Raw genomic sequence first — 15,694 nt, forward strand, 5'->3', positions numbered from 1 at the left:
AATTAATCCCTCCTTTCCATCTTCTCCTAGAGTTCCTCTGTCTTGCTTTTGATTTCTGCATAGGGTCAGCTTTCTTCCTTTTCCTCTGCAATCTCTCTCACAGCTGCAGTAGTCAGAGATCCAAAACTGGAGGCTGGTCTGAAGACTACCCCAAAAAAGTGTGAACCTTAAGTAAGGTAAAAGCAAAAATTGCTGATACTCTTAGATATCTATATTTGCCTCCACTGGCCTCACTCAGTCTTAGCCATCTCTACATGGCTAATCTACCCAATATTTCTAGCACAGTTTTCTGTCTTCCCTCTCAGGTTCCACACCGGATTTTCCTGCTTCTTTCCCAGCTGACTGAACAGAGACATCAGCACGCCGTTCCAACACCATTTCTGGTTGTTTCTCACAGCTCCCCGCTAGTCTCCTACACAGCCAGTAGAGCTGTAGCAGTTCACTCTGTAGCAAAGGTTATTTCGGGTGCTTTCTCTGAGGCAAAGAGTAGGAGTGGTAGTCAGCATAAATGTTTAATAGGCCCTGAGAGCTAAGACTTTAAGATGAAGCTTCTTTTGAAGCTACATTTACAGCCTCTGCTCTCCCAGGTTTTGTATAATGAAAGCACCCCAGGCCACTGTGGTGTGGTTTTGGCATGCGTCCGAGCACCTTGGATGGTTGTAAGCTTCAGAACCCCTTGACTCTCACTTCAAACACAGCCTTTACCTCACCTTCTCTACCTTCTTAATTTCCTGCAAATCCAGAGCTCTGTGCAGGAGCATCTGGCTCTGATCTTTGATACCCTCCCTCAAACACAATCCCTCCCTCATTTTTTTTCTCTGCCAAATCAAGCACAAACACCCACAAATTTACTTTCATCATGTTCCATGTGCCTGGAGTGGAAAATCACTTGGCTATAAGTTTGGTGTCCTTGCTTTACATATTCAACATAGGTTAGAAGAAGGATGCTTGGGAAAGAGTTTGGTTCTTTAAGCTGGTTATAAGACTGAGCTAAAGGAAACGTGCTTTCTAGATCTTGTCTTTCTCTCAGAGCTGTGGTCTGCCTTTTCTAATTACTACTGTCTGCTTGTGCAGGGGTGCTTGTGGTGGCTTTTCTCCCTTAATTCATCCTTTTGTGCTAAATGGAAGTCCTAGGTTTTCTGAACTCCCCAAAGAATGGCAATTTTTTCTTATGAAGAATGGCCATCCTACCTGCACTGCAGTTCTCCAGAAGTATGGACAACTAGAGAAGGTTTATTTGCAGGTAGAAAAGGTGATGCTAGTAAAAGGGGAAATGCCCAGACATTATAAATGAAGCTTCCAATAGTTGTGAGGTAGCTGATGTGTGGCTCTTCTTACAGCTTTCATGCTTGATCATCAGTGGGGCTAGGCCACAGCAAAAGGCTTAGATAGTCTCAACGCTCAGCGAAGGGAGGAGAGAAGCTATACAGGCTGCTGAAGTTCAAAATCTGTGATTGACGTTACTAGGGCTTCTGGGGCTGAGCCCAGTCTTTCCCGTAAGAAGCCACATGACTTCTAGAGAGTCAAGATTGTTTGCTGTTGGTGAGCTCCTCATGGAGCTTCTTTTCCCTTTGGCTCTCAGCTGTGTCCTGTAACACTCAGCCCTGTGGAAGTGTTGGACTGTGCCTGCAGAATTCAGGAAAGCTGGCCACATCCTCAGTACCTGGCTTGGGGATGTTTGGTATTTAATATTCAATTATTTTATGCAAAGGAGGCTAATTATGAAACTGTTACAGCAACTGGAGTACTGCATGGGAAGTGTAGTAGCAGAATATGACACCCAGTAAGGGCTGGGGTCATGAACTAAGGCTCAGAATAAGACTCTGCAGGGCCTGCAGAACAGCTGAGTTGGACAGGGCAAAACAAGTGCAGGAGATCCCAGAGTTGGTCTTGATGAAACCCCATCTGAGTCTGCTAGTGAAGGAAGTCAGTAACCCAGCCCTCAGCCCAGCCTGAGGGTTTGTGAAGGCAATGGAAACAATGGAGGATCCAAGAAAAAGTGGGCAAGGCGTCTATAGCTCAAGCCTGAGGTCAAAGTTTAAGCACTTGTGCATGCTGTGGGAACAACACAAACCAACTACATCTGATGCCTGAGAGAAGATGGAAGAACTGCAGTGGTTTCATCCCTTGAGGAATTTGTATGTGCCAGGGGATGCCTGTGCTCATGGCAGTGATGACAGTATTATAAAGAATTTTTCATAATGGCAACAGAGTGTAGCAGCCCCAAAAGGGAAGAAGGACACCTGTTTAGTGTGAACTGTATGTGTAAGTGCACATATAAACGTGGGGCCAGGACTATATTTAAGTCTTTTTATTTGTACTCCTAAAAAAGGGAACAGGCGAATCCACCTTTCTCGGAGGAGTTCAGAAAATGGAGGATTCTTGTTTTGTACAGAAGAATGAACTGGGGGATTAAAAGTCATCAACACCACTGCACAAACAACAAACTGGAAAAGGCATAGCTTTGTAATGGTGGAGCATGGTGGGATCTGGTAGATTTGGAACGTATCAGGCCCTTTGCCTCATGAAGAGGACGTATTTAATTTTTGGACCCATTTGCCTTTGCAGTTGTATCACAGGGCATCAACGCAAGCTAAAATTGAGTATATTCCTATAGAAAAGGCTTTGGCGTAAGGCCATGGCTGTAAAGACTTTTTAAAATCTGTTTCAGAGGCCATGTTAACTAAAACTGATCATAAATCACTTTTTGCCATTGCCAGTGGGGATCTGGCAAACACCTTCCTGCAAACAGAACGTCTCTTTCTTTAGCTGCAGTTGTATAACTTGCAAATTGAATGCGAACCTGAGAAAGATTTAGTAGTTGCAGGCATACTCTCTAGTGCCTTTGACAAAAATGCTGTGGAACAAAGTCCCAGGCTAGATTATGTATATGTCAATTGGGGAAAACAAAACAGAAAAACCCAGCCCTGTCGGTTCTCAAATGAAATGCAGACTTTTATTGCTAGTGGTTTGCTGAGGACGAGACACTGCAGGATGTAATTAAGGTTCTACTAGAAAATGATTTGCACAGCTTATTCTGTCCCTGCTTCAGTTTAAAACGATTTAGATACCACTTCTCTGAGGCATGAAGAAAACTGATCCTTGAAGTGTTGCAGGAAAATAAAGATACAGAAAGTCATTTAGAGCCTGAAGGCAGCGCGAGACATCTCTGCCTCCCTCAATAGTCAGAAATACAAGTGATGTTAAATGGAGGAGTGCGTGCTGGTGGAAAACACTCACCCTCTAGAAGGAAGTTAACGAAGTAGGCTTGCGTCAGCTTGATGTGGGAGTCCTGAGCAGCCATTTTCATATCGCTGGGTAGTCTTTACTGGAAGGCACTACAGCATTATAAGGGAGCAGGTCGCTTGTATCTGCCAACAGTCGATTTCAGATACATAACAATAATGTCTGTCAATGGACTACAGTTCAGTACAAGCTTATGTGTATTGCAGCTAATCCCCAGTGCCCAAACCTACCAGGCCGGTGGAAAGCAATGTCGAAATACTGCCAGAAAGGGGGCAGTGTCAATCTGTTGCACTTCTGGCACTACTCAGTTGCAGTGGATTGTCACATCTGTGCTAGCAGAAACTGATATCATAGTGCGGGTGGGTTGGATGAGATAAGTAAACAGAAAAAGTGGAACAAAAACGTAGTATGATTTTGTAGTCTGGGATTGGCAGTGTTTCACAAGTGATATAGATGCATAGTAACAGCAAGAAACAACAATTACAGATGGGGTATGCTCTGTGGAGACTTTGTGATCATGTGAAGTGGTTGTTGTAGGCAGTATGTGCTGTGGAGAAATAGATTCACGTTTCCCAGATTCCAGAGGGCAGCGGGAGAGTGTAAATTGCTGCCTTTCACAGTGGTGGTGTCAGGTTAGAGTGGCTGTAGTCCAGAAAGGCAAGCAGCTAGAAGTAGTAGGCTTTTTGCTAACCAACCATGGTACAGGTTTTCCAGAGGACACAGGTGACAACACGGGACATCTGGGACAACAGGACGTTTATTAGGGGGGGCAGACAGCTTGTACGTACTTGCCATTGTCCCTTAGTTGGGTGTAATTGAACGTGGCTCCCCAGAGAAGCTTTGGGGACCTGCACCTTTCAGAAGCTCTCAGAGGAGCTGCCTTTGTGCAGAGGCTCACGCTGAACAGCACTGATCAGCTAGAGCTCAGATAGCGATTAATGCAAAGCTCTTTGGGGTTCCTGGTTAGAAGTAGTTCCTGAACAACGTGGAATATGGGAGCTCTTACGTGCTAATTCAACGGGCAACAAATGGTGTGTTCATGTACAAAGTGCTGAGTGTTGAGAGGGCTCTAGTTCCTCCTAAAGTCCCAGCACTTGTCACTACCAGTGTCATTGCTTCAGCTACTTTGTTTCCTGAAGACCATCATCGCTGGAGAATTCCTAGATGTTTGTGACTCCATAGAAGTTAATTCATTCAAGTTGTTAAATCATTGAAGCATTGAACTGTAATTGTGAGCAGCTTTGTCCAACTACTTTTTTTTGCAGAGCAGCTTTGTCCAACTACTTTTTTTGCAGAGCTGCACAAAAATTGTGCTTTTCTGTATCTTAATATTGCTTGAATGTAATAGAATTTCCTTCTGCTAATAAACTGAGGCATTAGGTTTCTAATTTAGGGATGGGATAAAATGAGTTGTGCTGTGATTTCTAATCATGGGAGAACTCTTCTAATGTGCACACGTTCAGTGTTTGTCTTATACAAATGGTTTCTTAACAATGCCCATTGCAGCTAATTTGTAACTACATAGTGTAAACATTGATTTCTAAAGTTTTTTTAATAGATCCCCAAGCTACTTAATTATCACTTACTGACCCTTGTTTTCTAATGGTGATTAGTTTAGTTTCCTCAAACTTTATAGGAGCTGGGTCTCAAGTGGGAGTAAGATGGGCAACTTCTTATTCCATACCTAATAGCATAGGAAGGTCTCCAAAGCATTACTAGTTCATGTCTTCCCAGGAGTAGCATCTTCCCTTCCTGGTGATACCCCTCTTAGCTCAACATCTAGAATGTTCTTTCTGGTTCAGCTAAAGCTTGTATTAAAGTCAGGGAGAAGCAAATTGAAATCAGAACTTCTCCAGGGTTTAAAAATCCTTCCTCTCACTAAGCCTCTTGCTTGTGGTAGGCTTCTTTCAGGTCGGGCACACCTTTTGGTCTGTGAACCAGCTGGATTCTTCAGTACCTGTATTGATGTGAGTGGAGGGGAGAGAGCAACCTGCTTTCTGAGAACTATTTGCCATGAGGAAAGTCTTTAGGCTAACTTAATCCCTATTAGAGTTCCATTGACTTGAACAGTTACCAGAGCTGAACTTCTCTTTTAGACATTGAGTCTTCCACTGCAACTTTGCATCCCACTACACTATTTAAATGACGAGCACATTGGCTGTAACGTCAGAGCATCACAGCTTACTCTGACATTCTTATAGAGCAGACGGTTAGAGAGCAGTTCAGGGACTTGGCCACCTTGAATGAGCTATCACCAACAGGAAAGGGGATGGTTGTAGAAGAAGGTGATCAGTTTCTATCCGCATTTGGAAAAATAAAAGGTGAGACACATGGAGGGAGATTGGGAAAGAATAAGGAAATTATAGAAGGGTCATCAGAGACACCAGAGATTTCAAAAGCTTTCAAGGCCATTGCAGACCATAAGGTACATTCCTTATTGTCTTTGTTTTCCTGTAGACTAATCACCAATCTGTAGCAGGCACTAAGCTAGCAACTCAAACACATGGCCTCAGAGTACCCCCTGCACTGCCTGTGCTACAAAAATAATAGTTGTACTTTACCTGTCAGGTAAACCCTACAGTTTATAAAGGGTGAACAATTACCAGCTGTTGAAGATCTGAGGAGCAAGAGATGCATGCATCCAGAAGAGATCTGAAACAGTTGGCACAGAGTTCAACAGATGGCTTGTACTCCTCTACAGCAACCTAGGACATCTTCTTGTAACAGGGCTGGAAAGAATATCCTTGGGCTAGGAATCCAAGCCCTTGGACCATGTGTTGCAAGCAGCTGTCTTATGTAGAGTACCAACAAGGCTAAAAGCACTTGGCTTATTCAAAGCAAGATAAATCCTGTCCTGATAGCATTGTTGGTTACTGAAATATATTGAGAAAACTAGAAGAGAAGTAGGAAGCATGGGGAAAAGTGCTAATTAAAGTAAGGGGAATAAAAGAGAAAAGGTAGAGACTTATTTTGACTCTATTTAGGTAGAAAATTTGAGAAAGGCTTTTACTGATCAGAGATAAGAGCTTCTGGAAGAGTCTTCCAAAAGCAGTAGTTGTTGTTTTCTTGTTATCTCCTATTGTTAGAGGGCTAGATCTGTCTTAAAAGGGATACAGAGACGGTCTGTCAGTGATGACAGGGCATGGCTCAGAGACGCTCACCAGTCTGAAACAAGCAGTGAAACTTTTCTTCTTGTCAAATACAGTATCACTGAAAACTCAGAAGGTAGGACTGAAAGATGCATGGGGATGCCTTCTAGTCCATCCCTCTATCCGCTAGCATGGCTAGCTGCATCTGTCATTCTTGACCAACATTTGCTCTTTTCTTAAAGACTTGCAGTGACGGAGCCTGCTCAGACTTGTAGGAATTTTTGGCTCATTTTGGGCTTGCTTCCATGGTAAGTCCAAATCCTGTCTTCCAATGCTGGCATTGTAGCTCCCGTATAGCTAGTCCTACCCCTGTCTACTACATTTGAATAGCTGATTTTTCCTAAGTAACTGTAGAATTTTGCATGTCTTTTTTGAATAACATCTTTTTTTTTTCCAGACCTTCTCAGATAATCAAAGCTGTTTTGAATACTAACATATTTGCAGCCCCTCCCAGCAAGGTGCCATCTAAAAGTTTAACAAGCACAGCCTCTGTTCCTTCATTCTTGTCATTAATGAAAATACTGAATTATACAAGTTTTGGGAGAGTTCTCTACAAAAATCTATCTTGATGCATCTCTCCAGTTCGATGGAGAAGTAGTAGTAACATCACTGGGTATGAAATTTCCTTCTCCCCCAACTGACGATCAAGAACAATTTGCTTTCACAGATTGTGAAATGTTCCAAGTTTAAAATCTTTTACAAAGAAAAGTCTCCAAAGGCTAGGGAACTGTAGAATATGCCTAACAGCAAAATTTACTGATAGATTGTAGAAGATCCATGCTCTAGCTGTAAAATCCATAAACATTTAAAGGGAGATGATCTGCTCAAGGAAATTCTTTAAGTATTTATGGCACCCTGCCAGACAGCTACCAGGCCAAGACACCTCCTGGCCTTAAAGCTGGAGTGTTACAGAAATAGTCTCAGCAGATCGTTGAAAAAAACCTGTGGATTTAAGTCTTTTGGAACAGGTATGACCTCTATAGAAAGCTTGGCAATTCCTTAAAGGTTTTATTTCTTTGAAAAAAAGCTCTCATGATTTGCTACTTTTGACTTTTGAGTCATACAGTGATCTCATACTGATGGTACATTGATCTGCATGTAGCTAAGTACTTCTCAGACATACTTCTAAGGGTGCTTAGACATTCAAATGACCAAGAGGAGTGTTTGAATTTTTCAAGGGAATGATGCCTTGTACCTTCAAGATTTAAGCCAACCTCTAACTTTTTGGTATCAGGAAGAACACTCTGCAGAAGGCAGATTATTCCAAATGGTTGTGTTGCCGTTCAAAGGGATCTCAACAGGCTGGAGAAATGGTCCAACGGGAGTCTCATGAAGTTCAGCAAAGGGAAGTGCCAAGCTCTGTCCCTGGGCAGGAATAACCCCATGCCACCAGTACAGGCCGGGGGCTGAGAGGCTGGAAAGCAGCTTTGCAACTGTGGGTCCTGGTGGACACCAAGTTGAACATGAGCCAGCAATGTGCCCTTGTGGCAAAGAAGGCCAACAGCTCCTGGGCTGCATTAGGAAGAGCATCACCAGCAGGTCAAGGGAGGTGATCCTTCTCCTCTGCTCAGCACTGGTGAGTCACATCTGGAGTGGTGTCCTGTCCTGAGCTCCCCAGTATGAGACGGACATGGGCTACTGGAACTATTCCAGCAAAGGACCAGAAAGATGATTAAGGGCTTGGAGCGTCTCTTAAATGGGGAAAGGCTGAGAGGGCTGGGACTGTCCAGCCTGGAGAAGGGAAGGCTCAGGGGGATCTTATCAATGTGTATAAATGCCTGATGGGGGGGCAGTAAAGAAGACAGAGCCAGACTCTTCTCCATGGTAAATAGTGAAAGGACAAGAGGCAACAGGCACAAGCTGAAACACAAGTTCTGTCTGATCATAAGAAAACACTTTTTTTCCCCCTTTTTACTGTGACAAGGGGTTGAACACTGGAACAGGTGTCCAGAGATTTTGCAGGCTCCATCCATGAAGATATTAAAAATCTGACTGGATACAGCCCTAAGCAACCTGCTCTAGTTGACCCTGCTTTGACCAGGGCTGAACTAGGCAATTTTCAGAGGTCACTTCTCACCTCAATGGTTTTGTGATTCTTGGGGACATTCTTACATGTTCCTCCGAAGCGTCCATGTGTGACACCATCAGAAACAGGGCACTGACTTAAGTCCCAGTTTGTACAGAAGTCCAAAGGAGGAATTTCCATTTTGATGTAAGGGAATGAGAGAAAGGTGTCTGTTCCCTGTGTCTCTTACACTTAGCAGAGACACCTCTACATGTGCCAACTGATGCCAAATTAGCATTTTACACACAACTAACTCTGGAAAGGCAAAAGGAAGCAGTGAAGAAAGCCCGATGTGATCTAAGTGCAGACCTTTCTATATGTACAGGTCTGGATACATAATTAGGAATGCTCTCACTCAGTTGCACACTTTATCCATTATTATTATTATTGTTGTTGTTAATGTTTTCCTATCATTATCTGTTTTTAATTACAGGCAAAGATGGATGTGTAAATCATCCCCACTCCGACCTAATGATGAAGCAATTGCATTTTCTTTCCCATAGTGGGAGAGGACACAGATGAAGCCGGTGCCCCAAGCCACAGCCCTGAGCACAAGGTAAGCCATTAGTTTCAAACAACCTGTTTGAAAAACAGGGGATGGGGAGCTGGGGAGCTGCTGCTGGGAAGGGCTGTGGGAAGAGCTGGGAGCATGGCCTGGCAAGGGACAAGAGACGTTGCTTGCTCCAAAGGCAGACTCCAATTTCTGTACAGGGAAACTGCCTGTCTTCATGTGTTTCCACAGTGTGTAGGGAAACGGGACTGGAACAAAAGACAGAGGCTGTGTATCAAGAAACGCTTTGCAGATGCAACTGATTTCTTCTCCACATGGACACAACCCAGCAGAGTCTCAAAAGCTAGGCAATGAGCAAACAGCATATTGGATTTTTCTGTATAGGTATATTAACAGCGTGTATTTTTCTCAGCTTCTCAGGCAGACCTTTTCCTGTTCTGTCTATTTCTTATTTCAACATCCTTTTTTTCCAAGTTGTAACAGTCTTTGTGTGCACTGCAGAGACACTTCTGTGAATGTAGTCTGTCTGATAGGCCCCCAATACGTAGTTAAATGCTGCTTTCTGAAGGCATCTATAGGATCCTGAGAAAGAAATAATTCTTTAGTTTATGAGTAGGTCAGAGAGCATAACCTATTGCTCAAATGTTGGATTCCTCTCTTACTTTGGGGTGCGGAACCTGGAGCTCTGCTTGTGCTTCGAGTTCAGGTTGTTCTGTGACAGAGCTGCTTGGGCTACCCTGTACCAAAAGTAAGAAGGCAAACATTGTAAGGGACATTTTAACGTGTACATAAAGTCTGACGGGTATTTCCATACTGCTTCTCTATATCACAGAGCAGTAGTGGTCCAATCTTTCTATACTAACATCCAACAATTCTGGACCGAATTTGAGGGCTGACCTGTTACTGGGATGTAACTGGTGCTGTGTGAGGGAGAGTAGCAAAAGAGGCCGTTATATCACTGCATCTGGATGCCATATACATATTCCAAATGACCTGTCGTCAACAGCTGGCCTGCATAACGAGGTGGTTTGAACTGGAATTGCAAAGTGCTGCCATGATGCTGGTATCGGCAAGTTCTGGCTGCAGAGGTGTCAGCCTCTCGACTGCTACCTTCTGTGCAGCTGAACTGGCTTTATGTGAGGGCTTTTCCAACAGAATTCAAGATGTTGTGACAACAGCTGTCTGCCACCGTGACACCCAGACAACGTAGCATACTCTCTCTCTGGTACAACTAGCTGCTGAGCTCTCTGAATCCCAGCCCTGCCACCCTCGTAGGATCTCTGCAGTAAAATAAAAGGGCCTGCAGGTCTGGGGTGAGGCTGCTGGAGCTTCTCCTATTATCCCAGATCTGAGACTCTAGGAGGAAGGAAGAATTTCTCCTTCCCAGAAGAGCGTTTCCCATTAGCCCTAGTTTCAGGCAAACGATTTTTGGATGAACTGGTATCCTTCAGCGAGACAATAGTACCTTAAATGTGCTCCTTTTGGGGCTGTGTGCTTTGTGCGTTAGTCCCTCCTGCCTTGAAAGCAGAGATGTCTGTATTTACAGGTTTATCTAGACAGTGTTGTCGTATCCATGTGGAGTAGCATACACTGAAACTTTAAAATGTGCCAGAATCCCTGCCCTTTTTTCCTTTAAGCCGTAGGGTGTTTCTGATTTGTTCTTTACTGTGCCCTCCTTGAAAGGAGGGAGCATTTTGTTGCTGAAGTGGCAGCCTTGGGCAAGGTGTGGTATGTGATTTCTCTCACCAGCTTTGGGGTTAAGTGCCAGCGTTGGGGTACTTTGTCTTGCTCTCCCGTCCTGTCCTTCTTTCCCTCCCAAGAAGCAGGGAGAAAATGCTGCCCCTGTCGCTAACCCATATCCATTCGGGACAACGGGGGCTTCTGCCTCAGTCTCCAGGAGAAATGGAAGCAGCCCCTGCTGCTGGAGCGTCTTCAGCTGCAGCCCTGCTGAGGTGCCCCTCCTGCTGCTGAAGTGTAAATCCCCAGTAGCTCTTTTAACCACCCTTCTCATACTACTTGAAAAATAACTTTCTCTTGTCATTAACGCTGATCTATAGCCGCATTAATGTGTGAAATCACTGGGTGTGAAAATAGTGTACTAACCGCTACTTAATGTAATATTACCACAGTAATGTCTCTAAAAATATCTTGTCCACTTGATTGCTTTCATTGTGAACTAGAGATAATGTACCACTTACAGCTGATGATTAAAATTCATAAAGCTTTGGTTCTTAATTACAGCAACTTGCAATCAAAGTGAAATGTCGGATCCTGAATGTTGTTTATCTGTATACAAATTCACAAAAACAAGAAAATATAAGGACCGTCTACACAACAAAGCTGAGCTGCTTTGCTTTAAGGTTAAGTAAAATAAATACCCATGTGTGTTTTTATTGAGACAGGTTGGAATCGGTGAGTATGAGATCTTTGACGTGGCAGAACTCATCTCTTATGAAACGCGTATCTTTGGGAATATTCAAATGCTTAAATTATGGAAAAGATTTGGAAAATATATTGATATGTAAACTTGACAGAAGACTGTTGTGGGTGGATGGAAGTAACTAATTGATGTGCTACGAATGGAAATTTTGCAATGCAGACTCAAGGTTAAACCTAAGAGGCATCCAAAGAGGGAGATATCTGAAAATGCAGAGGTGGATTCCCACTGCCATGGGGAATTACTGTGGTAGCTGGCAGGAGAGGGTAGGGTCCTTGGCTTCAAATGTCAACATGACTTAACTATAATCATGCTCTTGGTCAACGGTGGTACTGTAGAACAAAATCACATTCTTTTGGGTGCCCTTAGCTCTGCATTTCCAGAGTATGGTATTTCTTTTCTTTTTTTTTTTTTTTTTTTAAGTTAAGGCTAAGCTCTGAGGGTTTACAGTGCTCTGGGATGTATCTTAAGCCTAAATTTACTAACACATACTCTCAGCCCTAACTCCATGTCAACATAGCTCCCCCCCCTCGCCTTTTTTTTGTTCTGGTATGTGAGATACAGGCATAACTAAGTGTAGAAACTACAGTTCTATTCCATTTATAGTCCTACTAGCGTTCTTCATTTGTTGTATCTGTCCTGTGCCAGTCTGGAAGAATCCAAACCAGAGGGAGCCAATTTCTCATAACATCAGTAAAACAAAATAACATTAGAACAATAGGATCACTTCCTTACTAAATCTGAGTAGCTCCATTTCTTTCTTCTGATTAAATGTCACTTTGAAAGAGATCTGGCCCATTGTTTGGAAACTTCTTTAGAAAAGCTAAGTTTTTTTCCACAGGATATTCCCACTGTCTACACACTGATTTTTTTTTTGCATCCTTTTTGCCAGTAGATTAAAAAAAAAAATCATTGCATAAATAGGAAATCAAACCTTGACAATGGTATTCATTTTCCTAGGCTTTCCATGCCATCTCTCCCTTCAGGTGTCACTCTTCCTGGCAGTTTTGGTGATCTTTGCAGTGGCACTGATGAGGAAAGTGCTCAATTTTAGAGCTGATCCAGTACACCCAAGTGTTATCCCCTTGGCAGTTTGTCTCATAGACATTTGCTATTTGCCTACCTCTGTTCCAGCTACACTGGCGAACGTTTTCGAAACAGGAAAACCATTTCCTACGCTGGCCGCATCATGCAGCTCTGATTCACTGTGACTTATCCTGGCACGGAGTCTGTCCTGCTGGCTGTCGTGGCTTATGACGATTTTGTAGCTGTCTGCTGGTGTTTACACTACTTGTGTATCATGAACAAGATGGCTAGTTTGCAGTGGGAAGGATTTCTATGGCTGTGTGGCTTGGTGAGCTCCTTGGTATGTGCTTTCCTAATGTCAGCCTTAGCCATCAGCAATTGCTAACAGCTCAGCACGTCTGGGGTGCCCTGCTGCTACTGAAAGTCTCCTGCCCAGACTGCTGCTGCAGCAAAAGCTGTTCTCCACGTGGATCGTGCTTTGATTGGAGTGAGCCTGTTCCTTGTGCTCTTCTGTACCGGTTTCATGGGTGCCACCCAGAAGACATGCTCAGCCACAAGTAGAGCAGAAGCCTCTGAGCAATGCAGAGGCAAAGTAAATCACCTTTCCTCCCCACTTCTGTGCCTTCGTAACTTCAGGCTAACCCCTTTGCCTGGGGCATGGTATGAGCTTGCTGGGATGTTAGCTCTTTGTAGCAGCTTCAAAAGGTCTCTCACTGCGTCCTGCTCAGAGCTTTCCCCTACTTAGTACCTGATCCCCGTTTCAGTGTAGAAGGTGTATGTGGCACAGTCCAAGCCAAAAAGGAAGATTCTTATAACGAAAAAATACTGTCTCATTCCTCCTCTTGACATCCCAGCCAGAAAACTAGTAGGAAATTTGATGCAAAGGTCCTGTTCACCTTTGTGTTGCAGATAACTTGGCCCCTCACATCTCAAGCAATGGGTTTGCAATACGTTACTTCCTGCAAAATCTGCAAGACAGTTACCTATCCTTTTTAGTTCCAAAAGCATCATGTTTTATGCCAGGTGGCTTGCAGCCGCAAGCAGCATCTGTATGTACCTCCTAGGCTGCTTCCAGAGCCCGGAAGAGTTCATTTGTGAATGATACCTGTGAACTCAGGTATCCCTCCCCTTCACAGCAGTGTGCTCTGTGGACATACCCCTCTCAGCTTACTTTTCAGTCCCACCCTTGGGGTTGTTCACAGTCCTTGGGAGGTTTAGGTGCTTCTCTTGTTCGCAGCTGTGGTAAGGATGTGAAAGGAGATACACTTAGCTAAGCTGTGTCTACGTTGAGCACAGAGGTACAGATAAATGCCCCAATTTTCACGGTGCAGTTGCAGCAGGCAGAACCTAGCACAGTGGTGCAGAGACAGGTAACTGGGAGCTGCCTGGCTTGGGGGAGGAATTCAGGATTTTCTGAGCAGCCCGAGCCCACTGAGGAACGTGTCCTCAAGAGGCAATGTCTGACAGCTATCCCACTCGCATGAAACACCACATGTCGAGGAATTCAATGTGAGCACAGCGGGCCAGGTTTGCATTTCGCCTGTTGCCTCTTCACACTTCCCGAATGCTGCAAAAAGGCCCAAGCGTCAAAGGGAAGGCAGCCCCTGGCAGTCGTGCTTCGTGCCACTGGAAATCCTGCAGGCTCCCGCTGCCATATGCTGCAGGTTGCCCGGGGAGGGAAGGCTCTCTTGTGCCTCTCACGTTAGCCTTTTATTCCGTGTAACAGGTTTGGGACTGGTGATGACAGCTTTGCACCTAGGGGTAAGACAGTTAATTTAGATTGGGCACCTGTGGCTCCCTCGTCCTCTCTGGCTGAGGACACATCTCCTTTAAATACTGTATTCGTTACCTACTCCGTGAGCAAGAAATCAGACTGTGCAAAGGAGGTGAGGAGGTACAACATGTGAAAAACATGTCCTCCCACTCTCCCTTTTCCGCAGGATAAGCGATGTTTGACTTCACACTCGAGGAAGCAGCTGAGAAATCCTTCAGATGGTTAAACATTTCAAATGGTTTGGATGGGTAGATGTCCTAGATTTTAAAAATTTCACAGAAGTACTTGAATTACAAAGTGGACCATGAAATGTTTGTGGAGATGTTCTTACCCTCCCGCTACTGACATCAGAACAAATAACGGGGTAAGGGAGGGGAGACGGGAATTTTAGGGTAACCAGAAAGTACATGGGTGATGCTAGGTTTCAAAATAAATTTCTCATCCTTAGAAAGGACATGCTACACTTGCCTGGTTTTGGTTTCCCTTGTTCCAGAGAATATTTCATTTCTGTGAAAATTTGCCATTTTGGTTTAATAGTGTTTATGTTCTGAGTGATGCTTTCCGTCTCAGAGGGCTGCGGTTCTGGTGACTCCGGGCTGAGGCTTGGGCTAACCGATGGTCACTGGGGAATCCGAAAAGGAAAATTGCCAGTGCTGGTGAATTACCATTTAGTAAGAGGAAAGCATGTATTCTAGAATACATAATACTGCTCCTCAGCAATGCTCGGCTTCAGCTTCTCATTCAGCAGCACGGACATGAGTGATTTTTCTTTCACTCTGCAGTGGTGAAAGGTCCTGGCCTGACTGCCCTGGGAATTGAGCCCTGTGTAAACCCTCAGCAGAGAGGCAAAGGATCCTGGCTACAGGCTCTTCTTCTCATCCGGTTTCAATGATGGAAGAGGAAACAGAGTTTATACAAAACCTAGCCCAACCCCCAGAAACATCTTGCTTTGTTTACGTTCCGAGCTAAGCCTGCGACTCTCGCCGTTTGGAAGAGCTATCCAGACATTTCTCCATCTGACTGACTTTGCATCTATTCCTTGATCTCATCAAGAGATCTGGCTTTTAGCTCCCGCTCATGACATCCCACTTTTCTCTCTCTCTCGCTCTGCTCTCCAGCATCTGAAAGATCCCTGTATAATGTGATTATGCAACCATGCAAATGGACACGGTTCTTTTCATTTACTGCAAACCCCGCTTCGGGTCTCCTGTTATGAAAATAAAATCGTTGGCGAGAGACACGCTGTAGAAGGTAGCAGGGAGGGAGTTTTATGTGGCTGGGTTTGAATGCTTGAAGGTGGTATTAGAGATGAAAACAGACTATTTGAAGTAAACCGGTGTGCCACCATCTCTCCACAGGAACCAGCATCAGCTAATAGACTCAGACAGTTCTCTGAATCCTTTCCCCTAGGAAATGGCAGATACTCGCCTTCCTGGTTGTTTTCCTCAGCTGGAGGTCTCTCCCCGCCTCGCCCAACCCGGAGCTG

Source organism: Mycteria americana, chromosome 1 (assembly GCF_035582795.1).
Source record: "Mycteria americana isolate JAX WOST 10 ecotype Jacksonville Zoo and Gardens chromosome 1, USCA_MyAme_1.0, whole genome shotgun sequence".
In the NCBI taxonomy this organism is placed as follows: Eukaryota; Metazoa; Chordata; class Aves; order Ciconiiformes; family Ciconiidae; genus Mycteria; species Mycteria americana.